Below are 22,531 nucleotides of genomic sequence, written 5' to 3' on the forward strand. Positions count from 1 at the left end.
TAAACAAGTGGCATGTCTGCTGTATTAACGCCTGTGAGAAACGTTGTCTTGCTTAAAAGAGTAAATCTAAGCTAACTTGTCCATTATTTATGAAAAACGGATATAATTCACTCCAACAATCATATATTAAAACATGTTTTTTTTCCACTAAAGTAAATAATAAACAAACAACAAAAAAGCTGGACATACTACCTGCTGCGTTTGTAGCCTACAATAGTGATGCTGATGATGGTGTTTAGAGAGCGGGCCGTATTAGCATATATTTTTCACTATCGTGACCAAAAGACAATTGTAATATATTCAAATAGTAATAGAAATAAAGCTGTCAGTCAAAACCATCTTATTTTATTGATTTTGTTTCTTATTTGATGACGAATAGCACCATTGCATAGAAGAAAACAACAACACATAACAGGTGACTATGACCGAGACATACAACTATTTTAACTGATAAAATGCCTAAATAGAGCATTTTGAATTGACTTTGTTCTGTGGACTGATCAAAATTGTATAAATTGTATAATTATTTTATGCAGCGGTTTATTGTAATATGAGACACTGACTGCGTCCTAAATGCACACCAGTACACTTATCCTTGTGGAAATTCATGAAAACTGATATACCATCTGGAATAGTTTACTTCCCTACTATATTTTATTTGAACATCGGCACACAAGCCAAATATTATCTATACTAACGTTAGACCTAAAATCATATTAGTTTTCGAAATGCACACCAAAGTCCCCAGTCTGCTGAGATTCTGAACATTCACCTGACGCAGTGTGATAACAACAACAACACTGGGCCTCGATTGCCTCGACCTAAATCTCAATAAATGAAACAATTAATAAAAATCATTCCCGACGCTACTGAGCACATATAATACTTTAACAATCTAGTGCCCTATTTGAGGTCATGATATGATCAAGTTATGTAAAAGATGTGGATCACATTATAGCCAACAAGAGTTGATCTACCCTTCCAATGACGAAAAATCAGGTTTTAGTCGGTAGACCGCGTCCATTTGTCCCCTTCCTGACTCCTGAAGTATATGCCACATATACCTACAGATTAATAAAAGTTAAAAGCAATGTGTTTGCTATTTTTGCCCTTTTAGTCAAGTAAAATCCCTATTCATTGAGACATGTTTCTTCCATGTGTTCAAAATAATGAGAATACTTCCATTGCAGAAATATAAGGCTCTGGCGTGCCATCTTCATTTCTGTCTGTTCCCGCAATATGACTTTGTTCATATTAATTCAGCTATTTATTTATTTATTTATTTATTTATTTATTTAAAAAAGAAAAGAAAATTCACTTAATTAAAATTGACTCACATTGAGCAATTCCATGCAAATGTCAACCATGAAAAGAAAAATGTTTTCACCAAAATGTCTCAGTCAATGTTTTTAAACTATTATATTTTACCAAAGTCACACAAATGGTAATGTCACATCTGTCTCATCCATAACAAAAAAGTGTCACACCCATAACAAAGTTTTTCCCTCAAAAAATTCAAAAATGTCAAAATAAAATAAAATCAATTATTTTTGTTCTATAAAGAGCCAACTCTTATCCTTATGATAAGCATGGTTACTTCTGGGTTGTGCAATTTCTATCACAGAATTTCTACAAAATATATTGTTTACTGTAGACTCGCAGACTTTGTCACATCCATAAGGCATGTTTATTTTCCTAATTTAAAGTATAAAAAATGTTCACAGATTGAAATATTTTGATCCCATAACTCTTTGGTTAGTTGTTTTAGAAAATATAAACAGTTTTGGGCAAAGCCGTGGCGCAGTATAGTGCTGTTGCCTCACAGTAAGAAAGTCGCTGGATCGATCCTCGGCTCAGTTGACGTTTCTGTGTGGAGTTTGCATGTTCTCCCTACGTTCTCGTGGGTTTCCTCCGTGTGCTCAGGTTTACCCCGCAGTCCAAGGACATGTGGTACAGGTGAATTGGTTGGTTAAATTGTCCATACTGTATGAGTGTGTGTGAATGAATGTTTGTGGATGTTTCCCAGAGATGGGTTTCGGCTGAAAGGGCATCCGCTGCGTAAAAATGTGCTGGATAAGTTGGCGGTTCATTCTGCTGTGGCGAGCCCAGATTAATAAAGGGACTAAGCCGACAAGAAAATGAATGAATGAATAAACAGTTGTTTCAATATAATGTTAACGCACACTTTCTAGGTGAATGTTTCGAATTTTTACTGCAAATGTCATGTCCATAACGCTGGAATCAGCACATTACATTTTTAAAAAGTAACTCAAATTTTATTACTTATTTTCCTAAATTAATGCATTACTTTACTTGTTAGAAAAGTAATATAATATAAATCAGTGTTACTTGTATAATGCATTACTCAACACTGCTAGTCCCATCAAACCATTACACATTTGTACAGCTTGATATAGCGTGAAAGATGTCTCTTACTGAAATATGTGGAAGAAAGTCCATACAAAAAATGTACGTTATTAAAAAAAATATTGATGCAGCTGGGGCGACACAGTGGTTTAGCACTGTTGCCTCACAGCAAGAAGGTCACTGGTTTGAGTCCCGGCTGGTCAGTTGGCATTTCTGTGCAGAATTAACATGTTCTTCCTGTGTTTACCAGTACTGGGGTTGCAGCTGGAAGGGCATCCGCTGGGTAAAAATCTTGCTGTATAAGTTCATTCCACCGCATAAGCGGTTCATTCCACTGTGGCGACCCCTGATGAATAAAAGGAACTAAGTTGAAGTAAAATGAATGAATTGATGCAGTCATACATGCATATATTTACAAGCACTGGCATCTAGAGATTCTCCTCTCCACTGTTTCTCAGCATGTAGTATATTCAGGCCAATGAAGCATCCTTGTGGGGAAAAAATTACAACCACAAGCGGCACATCTTGACATATCAGTATGTTGTAGCCAACAGAGTGCAAACATTTGACATCACTCTTTGCTTGCCTAAAATAATGGCAGCCCCTTAGTAGCCTATGCAGTTAATGCGAAAAAAATGTTCTTTCATGATTCTCCCTCTCTCTTTACTACATATTTCAGTACACAGCAGTTACCTTTCTTTACACAACTACACAATTCTTAATAAACAGATTTAAAAAGGTCCGTTTTAAATATGTCCAGTGAAGTTCCTGCTGAATGCTGTAAAAAAATAAATAAAAAAATAAAATAAAAAACTTCCTGCACAGTCACAGAGACTGATTTGAGGGGAGCTCAGTATCTGAGAATGTCCTTGTGATGTAGCTCAATGTGAACATCAAAGCCCATTACAAACACAGGCAGGAGAGCAGTACGGTAAGCTAAATTGATCCATCACCCGGCTGCAACTCGCCTGCCTATGGCTTTTTGAGTGGAGATGACAGCCATTTTTTGTAGTTAATAAGTCATTACAAAGAACCTGCTGCTCTGATATGTGTGCGTGTTTGAGGGTACCCTGTATAGGATGTCCATGTGCACTGATGAAATCCACATAATATGTTGAGTCGAGAGTTTTGAAGTGATGTGTCAAAATGGTGGCAATTAATTTGGGCTGAAATCAATGTAATTTTCACACTGCCAGTCAGAAATTGAAGGTGCTGAAGAATTATGTGAATTATAATCATTGTATGAATTATTCGGGGCAGGGGAGATTAGGCCCATCTCCGACTGTCAAATAGAGGCCTTGTGTTACCATGGAAACCCCTGTCTGATAGGTATATAAAACTTTTAAGTAGCTAGTTAATTGAAATGAAACTTTTCAAATGCACGCACAAACTCTCTTGTTTGTTTACAGCCTGTGAGCCTTGGTGTCAAATGCAAACACTCCAGAGAGATAAATTGCGAATGTATGAGACGATACCAAATATGACTGTGTCTCCCTCTTTCGGTTCTCTTTGTAGGGATTATAGAGCGTCTAAAGGGTGGCAGAGCTGGGACTGATAAAGCAGCCTTGTTTCACACCAGCCTAATCCCCCTGTGTCAATACACAGATAAAGCTTTAAACGGGGAGTGCAAAAGAGAAAAGGTAAATATATCACAGCCTGGGTACTTCAGTCTCGGGGTGCAATTGGTAATAATAAGACAAACGCAGGCAGTGGAGATTACGGTGAGAGGCAGAAGTGGCAAGAAGAGACACTGTAATCACTATCCTTGCTGTGAAGAGCTAATACATTAGAAGCTTCTTAATATTAAATCAGTTGTCAGGTTTTTTTTTGACTCGTTTGCCATATTGACTACTTTTTGAATCAGTCGAAATTACTCTGATTTTCATTGACTGGCCTTATCTGTAAATAAATATTGCTCCACAGAACTAAATAATTGTAAGCAATATTGATTTGAGTTCAAATATTCTGTTAGCTCACCGAACACAAATGTTTTTGCAAAAAGCAAAAGGCATTTAGAAAAGATGAATGAGCTCAAACTGGATGAATATTTTATGGATATGTTACAGACAGTCTTACCAATTATTAGGCTTCAATCTAAAACACAATCCTCATGGCAATGAAATAAACAGCAACATTTCAGTACTACATTAACTGTTCAACTGCTCGTTAATGCAAATTTGTAATCAGCCAATCATATGGCAGCAACTCAATGCATTTAGGCATGTAGACAGTCAAGACAGTCAGCTGCAATTCAAACCGAGCATCAGAATGGGAAAGAAAGGTGATTTAAGCGACTTTGAATGTGGCATGGTTGTTGGTGCCAGATGGCTGGTCCGAGTATTTTAGAAACTGCAGATTTACTGGAATATTCATGCACAGCCATCTCTAGGGTTTACAGAGAATGGTTCACAAAAGAAAAAATATCCAGTGAGCGGCAGTTCTGTGGGTGCAAATGCCTTCGCAAATATGCCACTCCTATTAGCTAAGGACAGGAAACTGAGGCTACGATTCACACAGGCTCAACAAAACTGTAAAAATGTTGCCTGCTCTGATGAGTCTCAATTTCTGCTGCAACATCAGGATGGTAGCGTCATAATTTGGCATCAACAACATGAAAGGATGGGTCCATCCTGTCTTGTATAAACGGTTCAGGCTGGTGGTGGTGGTGGTGGTTTAAAATTTTCTTGGCACACTTTGGGCCCATTAGTACCAATTGAGCATCGTGTCAACACCACACCCTACCCGAGTATTGTTGCTGACCATGTCCATCCCTTTCTGACCACATCCAGCAGTATAACGTGCCATGACTCATAAAGCGCCAGTCATCTCAGACTTGTTTCTTGAACATGACAATGAGTTTACTATACTTAAATGGTCTCCACAGTCCCCATATCTCAATCCTATAGCACACCTTTGGGATGTGGTGGTACAGGAGATTCACATCATGGATGTGCAGCCGACAAATCTGCAGCAACTGTGTGATGCCATCATGTCAATATGGAGCAAAATCTCTGAGGGTTATTTCCAGTATTGTTGAATCTATACCATGAAGGATTAAGGCAGTTCTGAAGGCAAAAGTGGGTCCAACCCTTTACTAGTAAAGGTGTGCCTTATTATAAAGTGGTCGATGAGTGTATACAGAACTCTTATATTATATAAAAAAATTATATACATAGGTTTGTTTAAACAAATTCAACCATAAACACTAATGTCCACTAAATAAAGTAGACATACCATTTTCACACAAGCTTTATCACTGGATTTGCCTAAAAAAAAAGTTCAACTGAAAGTTATTCATTTTATTATTTCTAAGCTGAAAAAAAGTTTCCTAGAAATGACGAATATGTTCTAAAGGTTGGGCTGAACCTTTTTCATGATGTCAGGACAACATAGCTGTTGACATCTTTCAGGAAAATCTTTTGTCCATTTTACAATACAGCTTAAATGGGTAGCTTAACAAAAAAAAAAAAAAAAAAAAAAAATGGACAAAAAGACTCTAAAAACTGTGTATTGCAATGCTAATTAAATGCATCTAGAGTGCATTTGTGGAAAGTTTCCAAGAACCATGTTGCATGTTCCAAGTAAAAAGAGTGATGTGCACTATGGCTTTTCCGCTGTTGTTCCAATGAACACAAAATGACAAGGTCAGAGTAAAAGAAAAACCTTTAGGGGGGGTACTCAACCACCCTCTTCATAGGAGCCAATAATAGTAAGAGCGAGTGAAATGAGCCGTTTAAATGAAAAACGTGCAGCTGGAACTTGAAAAAAAAAGAGCCTGGGAATGGCTTTGTTCACAGATCAGGTTTAGATGCGCAGCACTGAGTTTAATGGGGGTCACAGCAAACATCTGTGTATGAAAAAGCCACATCATTTCAAACAAGACATAACCCATGATCCTCATAAATAAAGCTGTAATATGCTGTAGTACCCGAGGAGGTCTACTGCATTACCTGCAAGGATAGCACAAAGCTTAATGTGTTTAAGAATGGGCCCAAAGAATACAAGAGCAGCATATTCCTTCCCTGTCTTTATGTCAAGTTAAACAGGAGACATTTTCATTCTGACATGTATTGGAGTGAATGTGGCTGATAAGAATGACGCTTGTGTTCAGCTTTCATTCTCCACAAACCTGCAAAGATCAGCAGTCTCCTGGCTTTCTCCAGGCTGTGCATGGAGATCTGAGCGTCAGAAAAGAGACCTGAAATCAGCAGGCAACAGAAGAAATAGTGACTGTCATGAAAGCCTCCCCACAGAAAACCAGCTGCTGCTGCTTACTGCGAGTTGAAGACTTTATTACATATTTTCAGAGCACTCTATATTCCTCATATAGGGTTACTGCAACCAAACAAAGAGTGTTATGAAATAAGCTTAAAAGTAGGATTGTGCTGGATTATTGGAAATAAGTTACAGCACTGTAGCTCTATGATGAATTATATACTGTATGTATTTTTTCAACTTTAAAAACAAGATGTTGTATTTAATATGTTGAAGAATACAGTTATACAGGTCCATCTATTAGTCCAAATGACGGAACTAACAGCATGGGTGAAGGTTGAATGCCTGTAAGCCGTTTGAGAGGGGTCTGGTTGCAGACCAGGTGCAGTGCAATCTGGGATGCTTCCAATGCTTTTTAATGGGCTCACCTAACCCCACCCCTAACCCTACCCGTCACAGTGATGTCTCTAGCTCCATTTGAGTGCATTGTGTCTGACATTGCATCGCTGAGGGATGCAGTCTCAGCTTGCATCATTAAGGCTGAATCCAGATACTATTGAGCCGTTTTAGCACATCTGAAAATAAATATTTTTATATTAATTCATTTTCTTGTCGGCTTAGTCCCTTTATTAATCCGGGGTCGCCACAGCGGAATGAACCGCCAACTTATTTAGCAAGTTTTTTTACGCAGCGGATGCCCTTCCAGCCGCAACCCATCTCTGGGAAACATCCACACACATTCACACACACACTCATACACTACGGACAATTTAGCCTACCCAAGGTTGTTGCTAGAGCGGATACGCTTGCGGCCGGAAGTTAACGAGAAATATTTCTATTATTTATTAAATTTCTCATTTGTTGTATTTTATTAACGTCTACCTCCACCCCAACCCTAAACCCAACCGTCACAGTAATGTAAAAACAGTTGTTGTACCGAGTATTAGTAATGTTATCTATTAAATTACACAATAAAATGTATTTTTTAATGCCTACCCCCAACCCAACCCTAAACCCAACCATCACAGTAATGTAAAAATATTAATTATTGTTATACAGTGTCATTAAAAAATGCTGCTTTATTAATGTGCATATCGCACTTCCGGCCGGCCGCATATCCGATCTAGACTTTACCCCTACCCAATTCACCTGTACCGCATGTCTTTGGACTGTGGGGGAAACCGGAGCACCCGGAGGAAACACACGCGAAGGCAGGGAGAACATGCAAACTCCACACAGAAACGCCAACTGAGCCGAGGTTCGAACCAGCGACCTTCTTGCTGTGAGGCGACAGCACTACCTACTGCGCCACTGCGTCGCCATATGTTTATAATGTTAGAATTTATTTTAGTTTGTTTCCAACTCTGAATTTAATCTTACTCAGTGTATGCTTTTTGAGGTCTCAAATTTCTCTCGCCAGTGCCATTTGCACCTGCTGTTCTCACATAAACCAGAGGTCGCTGTTAACTAACTGACTGACCAACTGACCGACACTGCTAACAGTGGAAAAGCTGTCCACACGCAGGAAAGCAGTCAGCTGGTTAACGAGAAAAGGAACGACATCAAACCGCCTCATAGCATTCATTCTTTAAAGACAAAATGCAGCCATACGTAGCTCTGGCTACATAATTCGCTATCTCCAAAAACATATATAAAGTTTTACGTTTTCAGAATGAGCCTATGTTGAATATTAGGCTGTCCAATGCTTGCTCGCACATAAAGAAATTTTGATTTAGCCACTAGATTAAATCATACCAAGTCAGTGATTGTCAGAAATCAGCAGGTCACTAATGCTGTGCCGATGCTTCATCCAGAATGTAAGAGCACTGCTGGTCAAATGGCTGAGGAAACATCAGCCTAAACAATCTACTATATTTAAATGATTTCAGTAGAATATAAATCAAATATAAATGTTTTATTTTTCAGATAAAGATTTTCCATGCCACTTCTCATAATTAAACAAAAAAAAAGCCAATTCAGAAATGTACAACAATTAATTAAAAGGACATTTAAGAGTTAGAGATGAAAGCCTGACTGCGTAGAAGTACAATGCAGCATATAAGTCTTGATGCAGAGCTCAGAGACTTACACACTGCAATGGGGTCTCCTGGCTACAAGATCCCACAGACACTTTTGCATATGTCCCTTAAATACTCAAATCACAACAAACTATCATAAATTCAAGACAATAAAAGCTTCACAAAGACCTTTGATTGGTCATGAGTTGATGTAAAGACTATTTTCCCTGGAGTGGAGCGCCTGGCAAAGATCTTATCAAAGAAAACCCAGAACAACATATACAAGTGAAATTATGAAATATTACAGTGAAATTGAGACCTCTTTACCAATCACACAGAGATATTTAAAATGATAGCAAACAGGAATATAAGGCTACACCATATTAAAAACTTAAACATTAAGTGTGAAATGTGAGTGAGCTGCTCTGGTGGAGAAGGAAAATGTCGAGGGCAGAGAGGGGGGCTCAGGCTGCATGATCGAGGTCGAGTCGAGGTTTCCTAGCTGATCTTCTCAGATTAGATAGTTTGTGTTATTGAGCAGCAATTCTCCTGGAATTCCACAGTAGTTATTGGGGTCTGATATTAAGGAGAGATTTGGCCTTACAGCAGAGATATGTTAGTCCAGCAACTTTCTGCTGATTAAATATTTTGTCAGTTGGTGATATGCATAGTTCCATGCACCCTAGCAACCATCCAGCTTACCCTAGCAACTATGAGGCACACAGCACACCCTAGAAAATGCATAGCAACACCCTATTAAACTCCCAAATTGCCCTAGCAATTTACCAAAAAATAAGACCCTAAAAACCACCTCGAGTTCAATAGTAACTCTCTAGCAAATCACACGGAATACTCCAGCTGCACCACATCACCTGCCTAGTGCCTTGGGACAGTGTATGCTAGTAAGCACTCATATAATTACATTAGATGTCACCTACACTGTTGTTATCTATTGGAAGAAATGCATCAATAGAGTCGCCATTTTAGTACAGGGTAGCACTCCTTTGAAATGAAGGTGTAGTGGAGGACTGGTCATCCTAAGCTATAGATATGTAAACATTTATACATGTATCTATGATCAGACGAGTTTTTCTGCTGGTTAGTATGCAAACATTATTTTTTTAATTCAGAAAATTATAATTATACAACACTTCTCTACATCGATGGATAAGTGACGGCATGGAGATGTATTATCCTCCCTCCCTGTTAAATTTGATCTAATACCAGACCTAAAAAACACCCCCTCTCCTGCTTTTACTTCTAATTCTAACAGAGGGAGCGATTTGTTTGTGAATGAATCTCTGTTATGAATGACTCGTGTGAACCATCAATATCCCTGCGTCTCAATGTGCATATCCACCTTTTGATCCAAATATTATACAGCATTTGTTATATTGAATAATTTAGGGTGGAAAGTATGCACATTGATGCGTAGCGTCTTGTTGTCATATTTAATTTACATTGTTTGCTGATTTTATTCAACAAAACTAGCTTGAACTAGTATTTAGGGCAAGTTGGTGCAACTGCCTATTGGTCATTGCAGTAAGTGACTGTATTAGCATCAATAGCACATCGTAAATGTACAAAACTAAATCTTTCCTTTGAAATGTAATGCCTTTACATGTACGCAATGCAAAAGACCAGCATCTTAAGATTGGCTTTTGTCTGGACTCAAATGACATTTGTCCTGGGAGCACTGTACAAATATGGCGGCACTATTGACGCATGCTCAGGGTCCGTATGCGATATCTAGTGTGTATATCTATGGTAAGCGCTTGGCAACTGTAAAGAATCTAGTAGTCACATAGCAACCAAAAACACATAACACACTCTAGAAATCATATTACAAAGCCCTAGCAACATGCATGTAGCAGCTTAATTAAAATAAATTCATGTTTATTTCTATAGCACTTTTACAATGTAGATTGTGTCAAAGCAGCCTAATATAGACGTTCCAGCAAGTTGAAAATGCGTCAGTTCAATTTTCAGAGTTTAAGTTTAGTTCAGTGTGATTTAATTTTCACTGCTGAAAGTCCAAACAATGAAGAGCAAATCCATTAATCAATCTCAATCGCCTATCAGCAACCCATAACACACTAACTACCACATAGCAACTGCCTTCTAACTGTACAGGGCACCCAGGCAAATGCTACTGTAGAATGAAAATTTTAGCACATTCTGACCTTTACTGTCATGTCCTCTAGCACCAATAATTCCACAATAAGGACAGTCAAATTAACACACTCAAATAGTTTTAAGTGGAAACAGTGGACCCAGACTGGTGGACACATCTGGCAGAGCATCAGCGCAGAGGCTGATGAATACACATTTGGCTGCGAGCCAGAGTGGCCCTTTTTGCTCGCACTGATGAAAACATGCTCGTCTATTCTCATCAGCGCCCTGATGAGCCCCCAGTATTCTTTAGGAATATCATCATCATGGAGATGGATCTACAGAAGCCAATGGATTTCAGTGGAGCACGCAGCCATCACCCCCTAATCAGATTACTCTCATCAGTCAAACTCATTTGCTTTGTTTGCAGTGAAATTGGTAATGTTAGCTGAAATTAAGACAACGATTAAAAACCAGTACAGCATATGAAACACACGAGACGTGATTAGACAAATAAACCTTTTCTAATTTCGCTTGAAAAGCACAGAATTGGTATTGTGCGTCAGTCGGATTACACAGTCTCAAATTATGATATCTACACTTAAACATGTCTGTTATTTTTCAGTGGTAGAAAACTGTAAAAATGCTACAGTAAAATAGTTACAACCCAGGTTCGTTCTAACTGCGTACCTCTATATACAATTCTGAAGAGTGCCAAATAGGTCCCAGGAGCTACATTTTTTGCAGTTTTTATTTTTGCAAATTTACCAGGGGCCGTTGTGTTTACTTTTTGAGATCTCAAATTTCTTTAGCCAGTGCCATTTGCGCCTGCGGTTCTCACGTAAATCCACCAGAGGTTGCTTTTGACTAACTCGCTGAATAACTGACCAACTGACCGATACCCCTATCCTCCCCCTTCCCTAAACCCAAACAACAGTATTTTGAAAAGCACCTATTGACCCCCCCACCCTCTTCCCTAAACCCAACCGCAGTGTTTTTAAAAAGTAAAATCCAGAATATTAAAAGCCCCATTTTTTTTTAACCACGTTTTTAGATTTGACCACATTCTTACCCTGTTATTTACTTGTTTTATTTTATTTTTTCGGCTTTTGTTTTTGTCTTACCTGCTTTCAACTGGACCTAAACCCAGTTGTTGCAGTCAACTCTGCTCTGCATCTCATGTCCACCGAAATAAATGGCAACAAAGATAACAAGTGTATATATTAGTACTTCAAAACATTGGTGTATAACAGTATACATTAAGTAATACGGTAGTTTACTGTAAAATTTTTAAAATTCTTTATGATTTCTGTCATATTGCTGCCACCACAGCTGCTTGTTTTTTTATCATAATTTTTCTGGATTTTTTTTTTACAGTGTACAACCATATAAAATGTCTTCGACACTATATGAGACTGTTGTGTAGAGCATGTAATGTTGGAGAGAGAAGCATATCAACTCACAGGTCTTCTGGATTACACCAAAGGAGGTTTATCTCCTCTTAAACATGATGAGAAGGGGATTCTAGGAGCACTACTGGGACATGGCAGCCAACCATATGAGGCTTCCCTGTGTGAACAGATCCATAAATAATGCATATCCGAAGACATCTGAGGAAATGTGCCTCTCATCCTGCACAAACGAACCGAATCGCTTTAATACGGCAAGAACATATGTTTTTTTTCAATGTTCACATGCATGTTTAAACGCAAACATATATGCATGTTGTCCAGGAGTTTGTTTATGCAAGTAGGCATCCCTTTTTAGCCTGTTTTTTTATTTATTTTTTATTTTTGCAACTGCAAAGCTCCAGGATGCTGCGTCTTCCAGATTCTTTACAGCCCATGCTGTGGAAGATTGAGAATAAACCCCACTGGCGCCATAAATGTGCTGAAGTGTTGATCGGCTGTGTTGCGATTCACAGAACTGCACAGGCGGCCTCTAGCCCCTCAGCAATAACAGATTGCGGACGTAATTTGGTAACAAAAGGGACATATAGATTTGTGAATCACACAGAGTGACAGCCGCTTGCTTAGAGTTTGTCTGGTGGTCTATTTTAATGCATATTATTAACATAAATTTCCCCCATTTATTTTGGCCTTTTGCCTCTCAGTGCATTAATCACTGATCTTGAAAGTTAGAGAAGAGACCAAGCTCTGTGTTACTCTTCAGTGGAGCTAAAAACTGCAAAAGCCCTGTCCCTTGATGGTACTTCATACCCGTGATAAATGTGTGTGTGGTGGAAAAAACAGCTCCAAGCTACAGTATGTCTGAGTGCTCAGAAATCCAGCCAAAGCAGATTAAGAGGGGTTACATCAAACCAAACAGGTGTGAAAACATTAGCTGTGACAGGAGTGATTGTTGTTGAAACAGATGGGATTGATGTTGATTGTTATTCACGTCATTTCTGGCTGCTAGATGGGAGTTGGTTTGGAAATCATTGTTTACCTGTTAAAGCAGTGCAGTACCTGAGACTTTGGTCATGCAAAGCTGTTGTAACACTGACGTAGATGCCTTATGTTTGTTAATTTTCCCCTCACTGTTTTCAAATGTAAAGGGAGAACTTTAAAATGTATTTTATGCACAAAAGTACAGTGGCCAAAAGAGCTCAAGGAACTGCAACTTAAAAGGATCACAAAACACCAAAACACAATTTTTGAGCTGTTGACAGTCATACAGTATGTGTCCCACACTGCTAAAAACACTATTAGGACACATATATTTCACTAAAAAGTGAAAATTGATTGTTTTTGCGTTATTTCGAGCAAATTTGTTCTTCCGGTTTGAAACGTATTTTTGAAGCTGTGTCACACCCATTAGATCCTTGTGTGTATTCTAGCTGGCTAGACTGGCTGCCTGTACATGGGAGTACTTTGTGATGTCTCTGAGTGTGCAGCATTAATTTATGAGAAAGACTTGGTTCAAACCAAACCAATCAGCGCATTCTATTTTGTATGCGGTGCAACTTCATTAATATGCATGATAGCTTCGAAGACTGTTTGTACCTGTACAATGTTCAGACGCGGAGAGACGACACGTTGTGTTGCCAAAACAAGTGGGAGAAGAATTGTTTGAAGATACGGGTCGTCAGTGTTGCTTTTATAATTTTATTTTCTTGCTATGAGAGCACAGCTGGACTTGCGTGTGGATTACAGTAAACGCAACGCTCGACAAAAACACATGCCTAAGCAACATTTTTTTTTTTACACAAGAGCTTTTCTCATCTGGAAATGGTGAAATCCAGAATTGCTGCTTTACTCCTTTTAATAAAGACGCAGCTCCAGTTGGTGTTGATCGTCCTGTCTTTACAGATTTGGTAAGCAATTAGTGGTCTTTGTTTGTTTATCCAGATGGCAAAGTTAGATCGAATTGTCAGCAGCACTCTTTTAGTGTTTAAAGACGGACCTTAGTCAAATGATTTCTAAGTTAATAAAGTTTTTACAGTATGTTAATATCACTGCAATATTATAGACTGAAAGACCTGCTGTAAATGCTGCTCTTCGAGTGTAAACATGTAAACAGCGCCATCAAACTATTACCATCCTGTAGGATTTTCGCTGCATTTTTTGACATGAATAACACACGGCTTTCTGATGCTACCTGCCGAGGGCATTTAAGTTAGAGAAAATCGGAGTTTTTCTCTCTCATTTGCCGTGCATTAACAAACATTGCATTAAAAATACACACTTCCAGCAATTCCTAAAATCAAATATCTCCTGTGCCCAAATCGAAACGCCCAATTTTATGCACCATCCCTTTTTCCCTCCTACGACACTCCCCCTAAACAGAGCTGGGCACGCACACTTTCCTGACTTTTTCCAAATGAGAGGTGTGAAAACACTCTGCTGAAACGGGGGTTTCGTTGCCCTTTAAGATAACAAATAGATTTAAGAATGCAAATAGACAAAACACCAGCAAATTATGCAACCATTTTAATTGCAGTTGTGAGGATTTGCAACATGTCTCCTATCAAACCAAATAGCATGGGACCCAAGTGAAATGATTCAAGGGGATAAACTGAAAAAGTGACTAGGATTTGCTTATTGTGCAGTGTAGGTGATCTGAAAGGTACTATCCATTTTTCAATCAACACCTTGATTAAATGATTCCATCGTCTTTTGAATATTCATTCATTTTCCTTTGGTGTAGTCCCTTATTTGACAGGGATTGCCACAGTGTAATGAACCGCCAACTTATCCAGCATGTTTTACGCAGGAGATGTGCTATCAGCTGCATCTCGGTACTGGGAAATAGCCATACAGTCTCATATGGCCCATTTAGTTTATTAAATTTATCAATAGCGCATGTCTTTGGACTGTGGGGGAAACCGGAGCACCCTGAGGAAACCCACATGAACACAGGAAGAACATGCAAACTCCAAACAGAAATGCCAACTGAGAGTCAAAGTGACCTTCTTACTGTGAGGCGAACCACTGAGCCACCGTGTCACCCCTCTTTTGAATATTGTTAGCCTAAATAGACTGATGATTATCTGTGAAACATTTGGGCTTTATAAGATGGCTAAATTAACTTAATATCTTCAACAAAATATAATTTCAAGGTTAATGAAAATAAATTCATTAAGTGTTTTAATGAGGTCAAAGTAAATTGCAGATATTTAAAAATGTTTTCAGGCCCTTTCAGAAGGCTAATGATGGAAAGGACAACAAATTACAAATACAATGTGCTCATTTCGGTCAAAACCCATTGTAAGGATTTGCAGCACATTTTTTTATTTCCATTCCTATTGCGAGGACTTACAATGTGTGCTGTCAAACCGATGAAGATGTTTTCCAAATTTGTTGGTGTTTTTTTTGAATTTGTATGTGTTTTCTTAGGTTGCAGTGCCTTGGTCTCTCCTGGCCACATTTAAAAAAAAAAAGTCTTTTTCTTCAGGATTTGAAAAAGTATTCATAGCGCATCACTTTTTCCACATTTTTTATATTACAGCCTTATTCTAAAATGGATGAAATGCATTTATTTCCTTTAAATTCTACACACAACAGCACATAATGGCAATGTGAATTATTTTTTTTTTTTATTTGCCGTGAAGCTCTAAATTGAGCTCAGATACATTCCGTTTCCACTGATCATTCTTGAGATGTTTCAGCAGCTTAATAAAAGTTTACCGGTGGTAAATTCGGTTTATTGGACATGATTTAAAAAAAGGCACACAACTCTCAACATAAGGTCCCAGGGTTGACAGTCCATGTCAAAGCACAAACTAAGCATGAATACAAAGGAATTGTCAGTAGACCTCTGAGACAGGATTGTCTCGAGGCACAAGGCTGCTCTGAAAGTTCTCCTCTGGAGGCTCTGACAGTGGCCTCCATCATCCATAAGTGGAAGATGTTTGAAACCACCAGGACTCCTCCTAGAGCTGGCCGGCCATCTAAGCTGAGTGATCAGGGAGAAGGGCCTTAGTCAGAGAGATGATCACTAACCCAATGGTCACACTGAGTTCCAGCATTTTTTTCTGTTGAAAGAGGAGAACGCTACAAAAAGGACACCCCTCTATGCAGCAATCCCTTAATCAGGCCTGTATGGTAAAGTGGCCAGACGGAAGCCACTCCCCGCCTGGAACTTGCCAAAAGGTATCTGAAGAACTTTCAGACCATAAGAAACAAAATTCTCTGGTCTGATGAGACTAAAAATACAACTCTTTGGAGTGTATACCAAGCGTTACGTTTGGGAAAAAACAGGCACGGCTCATCACCAGGCTAGTACTATCCCTACAGTGAAGTATGGTAGTGGCAGCATCATGCTGTGGGGATGTAATTAGCAGCAGGAGCTGGAAGACTAGTCAGGATAGACCAGTGGTGCTCAACCCTGTTCTTGGAGATTGACCTTCCTACAAAGTTTAGCTCCAACCCTGATCAAACACACCTGAACCAATTAATTAGGACCTGAACAGCACTTGCAAAATTACAGGCAGGTGTGTTTGATACAGCCTGATCTCACGAGAAAACGTAAGTATTTTACATTTTGCCAGTTTAGTGGCTAATTCGTACGAGTTCAGTCGTACGAAATGGTACGATTTTAAAAAGGAGGTATGGCACCTGACCCCACCCCTAACCCCAACCGTCATTGGGGGATAAGCAAATCATACTAAATTGTACGAATTAGATCGTACGAATTCATACGAATTAGCCACTAAATGAAAAAGCTACGAATTGCCGTGAGATTGTGTTGATTTGATATGGGTTGCAACTGAAATCTGCAGGAAGGTCGATCGCCAGGAACAGGGTTGGTCACACCTGGGATGGAGGAAAAGATATGCAGCAAATACAGAGACCTCCTGAATGAAAACCTGCTTCAAAGTGCTCTTGACCTCAGACTCAGGAGACAGTTCATCTTCCAGCTGGACAATGACCCAAAGCACACCGCCAAAATATCAATGTTGTGGCTTCACAACAACTTGGGGAATGACCTTGAGAGGCCCAGCCAGAGCCTAGACCTAAATCCTATTGAACATGTCTGGAGAGATCTGAAAATGGCTGTACACAGTCACTTCCCATCCAACCTGATAGAGCTTGAGAGGTACTGCAAAGAGGAATGGGCAAAAATTCCCAAAGACAGGTGTGTCAAGCTTGTGGCATCATATTCAAAAACACCTGAGGCTGTAATTGCTGCCAAAGATGCATCAACAAAGTAATAAGCAACGGCTGTGAATACTTGAGTACATGTGATTCTTCAGGTTTTTTATTTTTAATAAATTTGCAACAATTTCAAAAAATCTTTTTTCACATTGTGATTGAGGGGTATTGTGTGTGAGGAAATGAATGAATTTAATCCATTTTGGAATAAGGCTGTAACAAACACATCTGGAAAAAGATAAGCGCTATGAATACTTTCCGGATGCACTGTATTTTATATGCTCATGACATTAATTACTGGCCAGTTACAAAGGTGGAGATCTGAAGCTATTCAGGCATGCACATTTTCAAGGTCATGTGCAATTTAATAGATTGCACATTGAAGAGAGGCATTTGTACATTTGTTACTCTGAATCACATAAATAGACATTTGAGAAATGATCATACATTGATGCAGCATTTAATAAATAGGTAGTGTTTGCTTTGTGATTGATTGGTGCGTAAACCAATGCCTTTGCCATGTGCTAATCCAATTAATCATTTTCTGTCTCATCACAGACCATGTCTTTAATAGGAGGAATGTATAGCATGCAAAGTTGTCTTGATAGTTACTGTGTAACAAACAAACAAGCTGATTTTGATCTAATCAAAGTGATCAGTGTCTTTGGTAAAGATATTTACCATATAGAGTTTAATTGTAAGTAAATTTTGGAGAATTACATATCTTCAAATTTTAAAAGGTCCAAGCGCAGAGAAGGAATTCAAGAAATGTAATCTAATGTATGACACCCGTTGCAATAAATAACTAAATAAAAATGATTGATTCAATCCAATTCAGCTTTATTTGTATAGTGCTTTTACAAATGTAGATAGTGTCAAAGCAGCTTCACATAAACTGTCATAGTAATTGGAAGAGAGTAGTTCAGTTTTTAGTTTAAGTTTAGAAGATGTATTTATATTTAAAGAAGTCAACATTTGAAGCGGATCAAAAATCTAATCAAAGTGAATCAAAATGTTCCTTAAACAATAATAGGTGTTGATTATAGTTTTGGGACAACCTTGATTAAATGTTTTGAACCACTTTAAAATGGACTACTGTATATACACCATGCTGAACTCAATGCAAAACTAATTCTCTTTTTTTCCTCCCTTGAGGAAATGTGCCAATGTGCTTTGGCTCCAACACACTTTCCCATTTTCTACTGTTGTTAAGGCTGACATTTTCTGTTTGTGAAGGTATGTTTTTAAGGATTAGTTCCCCCACAAATCTTTGACGGCAGTGGAGCTCAGCCAGAGTATAATACCTGCCAGCTAAAAATAAAGAGATGTGCTCTTCATTATGTTACAATACATTTAAATTGTTTTGCTTTTATTATTATAATTTATTTTTACAACCTGAAGACATTATATACCATTACGCATATATTTCAATACACATTTATTTACTGAATTCACTAGATGAAAGATTTTACAATTTTTACCGTATCATGAAAAGGAAACAGCAGACTTCAGAATTGGCAATTTTCACCCATTTCAAACGGGAACTTGCAGGTTTATTAGAGCTGGTGGCCTGTGATTGCCTTTTAATGAGAGAATGACTGGGAGCGGGAGATAAGGAAAGTTCAGACTAAGAGGTCCTTGGTGGGATTAGAATAATCATCAAAAATGCCATGTCTTTAAAAAATCCACAATAGGACATGGCACTCCAGCACACTTTCCCTCTCCGCAGCCAACCTATTTGCATTCCAGTGCAATGGTCCAGTGGATGCTCGTCAAAGTAGAATTTGTACTCTTGTTAAAGACCCATCAGGCCATAGATTGAGTCAGGAACAGGAAAACAGTGCTTGCAAAAGAAAAGAAACTTAAATGTCACAACTGTGTGACAAGATTAATTATCAGTTTATTTGTGCTGCACTTTGTTATGAGCTGATTTAGTTTGCCCTTTATTGAATGCGGTCTTAGAAATGCTTAAGACTTTTAATTATGTGAATATTATGTTTGTAAATATATCTTTTTTCCCCTTTAAGCAATACAGTGTTTTCCTATGTGACATGTACTTACTGGCCAGTTAATTAGGCACACCTTGCTGGTTCCAGTTAACCTCACCTCTATGTTCAGAACTACCTTATATCTTTGAGGTATGGACTATTTCTTTAGATATTTTCCTCCAAATTGGCAATACAGCATCACACAGTTGGTTAGTTGCATGTGATTAGGTCAAGCCAGGCTCATTCTGATTACTTACCCCATATACATTTCTTGAGAGCAACAAATATATCCCCAGAACTCTGAACAGAGTTCACCAGAGGCCATTGGGAATGCTTTTTCAGATCTCAAATTTCTCTTCCGCGTGCTTTTCGCGCCTGCTGTTCTCGTGTAAATCCACCGCTGTCAAATAAGTGACTGACCAACCGACCAATAACCAAAAAAAAAAAAAAAAAAAAAACACTGATTGACCCGCTTACCTTTTTCCCTAAACCGACCGCAATGTGTTTTTAAAAGCAAATCAGAACAAGAAAACGGCGGATTTTTTCTACGTTTTTCAGATTTTACCACATTCTCGAAAAGGGACGGCATCATACTGCTCCATAGCGTTCGTTATAAAGAAGAAATGCAGCCATATGCAGCTCTGGCTACATAATTAGAGCTCTCCAGAAATGTATATAGTGCTATTTTTTCAGAATGAGCCTTTGTTGGAATAGGGACTGTGAAGATAAATTCATTGTCATGTTCAATAAATCAGTTTAAGATGATTTCATATTGCTGGAATTGACCATCACAAGAACTGTGGCCCTAAAGGGATGGACTTGGTCAGCAGCAATACTCAAGTAGGATGTGGTATATATGCCCAAAAATATCCTCCATGGCACTATGCCACTATTATCAGTGTGGAGTGCGTTTCTGAAGACCATTGTTAGCCACAAGTTCAATCGTATATATGCAAGTCATGAAATATGCATAAAAAATGGTTTTTTTAGGTCATTTAGGATAACTTCAAATCAAACTTCAAAAGAGACTTCAAAAATGTACGACACATAATAGACACACATGATAATATCAGACCTTTGAGTTTAAGTTAAATAAAAATGCAAATACATTTATACATTTATTTGATAAAAACCATGTTGGACCAACTCAATTTTATTAAATTTTTCTAAATAGTTTTTTTAGTTGGTGCTAAACACATTTATTGGATGGGAATCCTACCCTCTATAAAGTTAATCCGAATGAGTTTTTCTTTCTTTTTTTTTTTTTTTTTGAGTGTGGTTGTGTTCTATTCTCAGTTATCCCCCGATGCCCTATTAGTTTGTAACGTTCCAACATTTAAACTTAAAAAAAACAAACAAACATTAAAGTCATCTCTATTGCGTGTAATTTGCTTTCAAAGTATTTTTACAATTCAGTTTTAGCAATCTTCATATTGACATTCGCGTTATCTTTGTTTACACTAAGTTCTGACCCAACCAACCAGTTTCTGTGAGCCCATGTCAGTTATAGTTCAAGTTCTGTCCCTGGTGTGCTCCACTAATGCTGCTGGTACTCGACTGCTTCAAGGTTAGACATGTTATCTCTGTGACATTGTGACTCTCCTGTAGACCCCAGTTGCAACACTTTTTTTCCCCAACTTAACGTTGCCTTCAACAGCTTGAAGTCTGACCTTTCTCCTTTTAACTTTAGCAACAAGACACTGTTCACTGCACACTTTTCATTTTCAGACCATTTTCAGTAAAACCCACAAGTGTTTGTCCATGAAAAGCAGCAGTTTATGAAATACTCAAAGCTGACCATCTGGCATCAACAAACATATCATGTTCAACGTCTCTTTAATAATTTCTCTTCCCTATTTTGATGGTCAATTTAAACTTTTGGCATATCATCTTGCTCACATCTAATTGCCTAAATGTACTGAATTGCTAGCATTTTGCCTCATAAACCTAATAAACCTGAAATTTACTCAAAATTCCTTCATTTAAAAAGGAAAACAGTTTTTTTTTTTGGTTTTGAAAATAAAGAAATGTCACACTGAAGGGGTCATCACGCTCAGTTGAACACCAATAATGCAACACTACAATCCGACAGGAACTCTTTTCAGATTTAATAACAAAAAGGCAGGTACTGTCAGTCTCCAATTTGTTTTTCACATGACCATTTGCACTTCTGCCAGTTCAGAAAAAAACTGATTTGAATATATGGACTGAGATATTGATTCTACCAGTGAGTCTGTGTAGTTCAAGAGCAGCTAGTGCTTGTGACCTCGCTCAACATGTGCTTGCCGTTCATTGCTCGACATGCTTTCAAGTGTTTTTTCAGGGATCAAAAAGTGGAAAAGCTTGTTCTGCTGTTTCAGATGTGCTACTCAAAACCCCAGAGGACATTGTGTTGTCGCTCCTTCGGGAAAAGCTCGCCTGAGAGATTGTTAATGGAGGCTTTTTTAGGACTCGTGTTGTGAGTCAGTCAGTCATTGGACTTCAGGCTATATTTACACCCTGATGACAAAATCTTAAACCTGGCCTCTCTCTTAAGGGGGTGGTTGTGATGTTCAGAAAGGTCCAGAAATAGTTTTTGAATCCAATGAATAGAGATGATTGTTCAGCCTTAAGTGCAATGTTGTTCATTTCCACAGAAGCATAGAAAGTATTTCAGATAATTTGGAGGTGTTTTTAAGCACATCTCGGTGACAAGCCCAACCTTCGCCGAGAACGGATTATGTTTCTCTGCCGTAAAGCATTCTGACATTCAGAATGATATTAAACTTCAATGGACTCAGATCAAGGTTCACCGATCATTCTTGCAGGCGCTGAATCCATTATTCAAGGTTAGAGATGCTGTTTACTGAAATGAAAATGGGCTGCATCTATTATACATTCACATTAGACTCAAAGCAAAAGTGCTGCTTTCTGTTTGTTAGTAGTAATGTACGGTTTGAGAATACAAAGACACTACCAGGAAATCGCGTATGAGACGCAAGACCTGCACTGCTATTACATTCATAGCTCTTGCAATGCTAATTATCTATATTATTACACAAATGATCACCAGTTATTTATCCATATTCACAGTACAGAGTTTATTGTGTTTCCTCTGTGTGTTGAGGAATAGTTCGTCCCAAATATATAAAAAAAAATGGAGTAATTATTTACTCATGTCATTCTAAACCTAAAATGTTAAAGATTTGATGCACAGTTCTTTATACCTACAATAAGCCAAGCAAATTGATCAGAA

General features: G+C 38.2%; 1 protein-coding gene across 1 annotated transcript in view; it reads right to left on the reverse strand.

Moving 5' to 3' along the window:
- itk (IL2 inducible T cell kinase) overlaps window positions 1–22,531 on the reverse strand; it is a 90,091-nt gene that overhangs the window by 47,693 nt on the left and 19,867 nt on the right. The window lies entirely within an intron of this gene.

The sequence above is a fragment of the Danio rerio genome, chromosome 14, assembly GCF_049306965.1.
Source record: "Danio rerio strain Tuebingen ecotype United States chromosome 14, GRCz12tu, whole genome shotgun sequence".
NCBI lineage: Eukaryota > Metazoa > Chordata > Actinopteri > Cypriniformes > Danionidae > Danio > Danio rerio.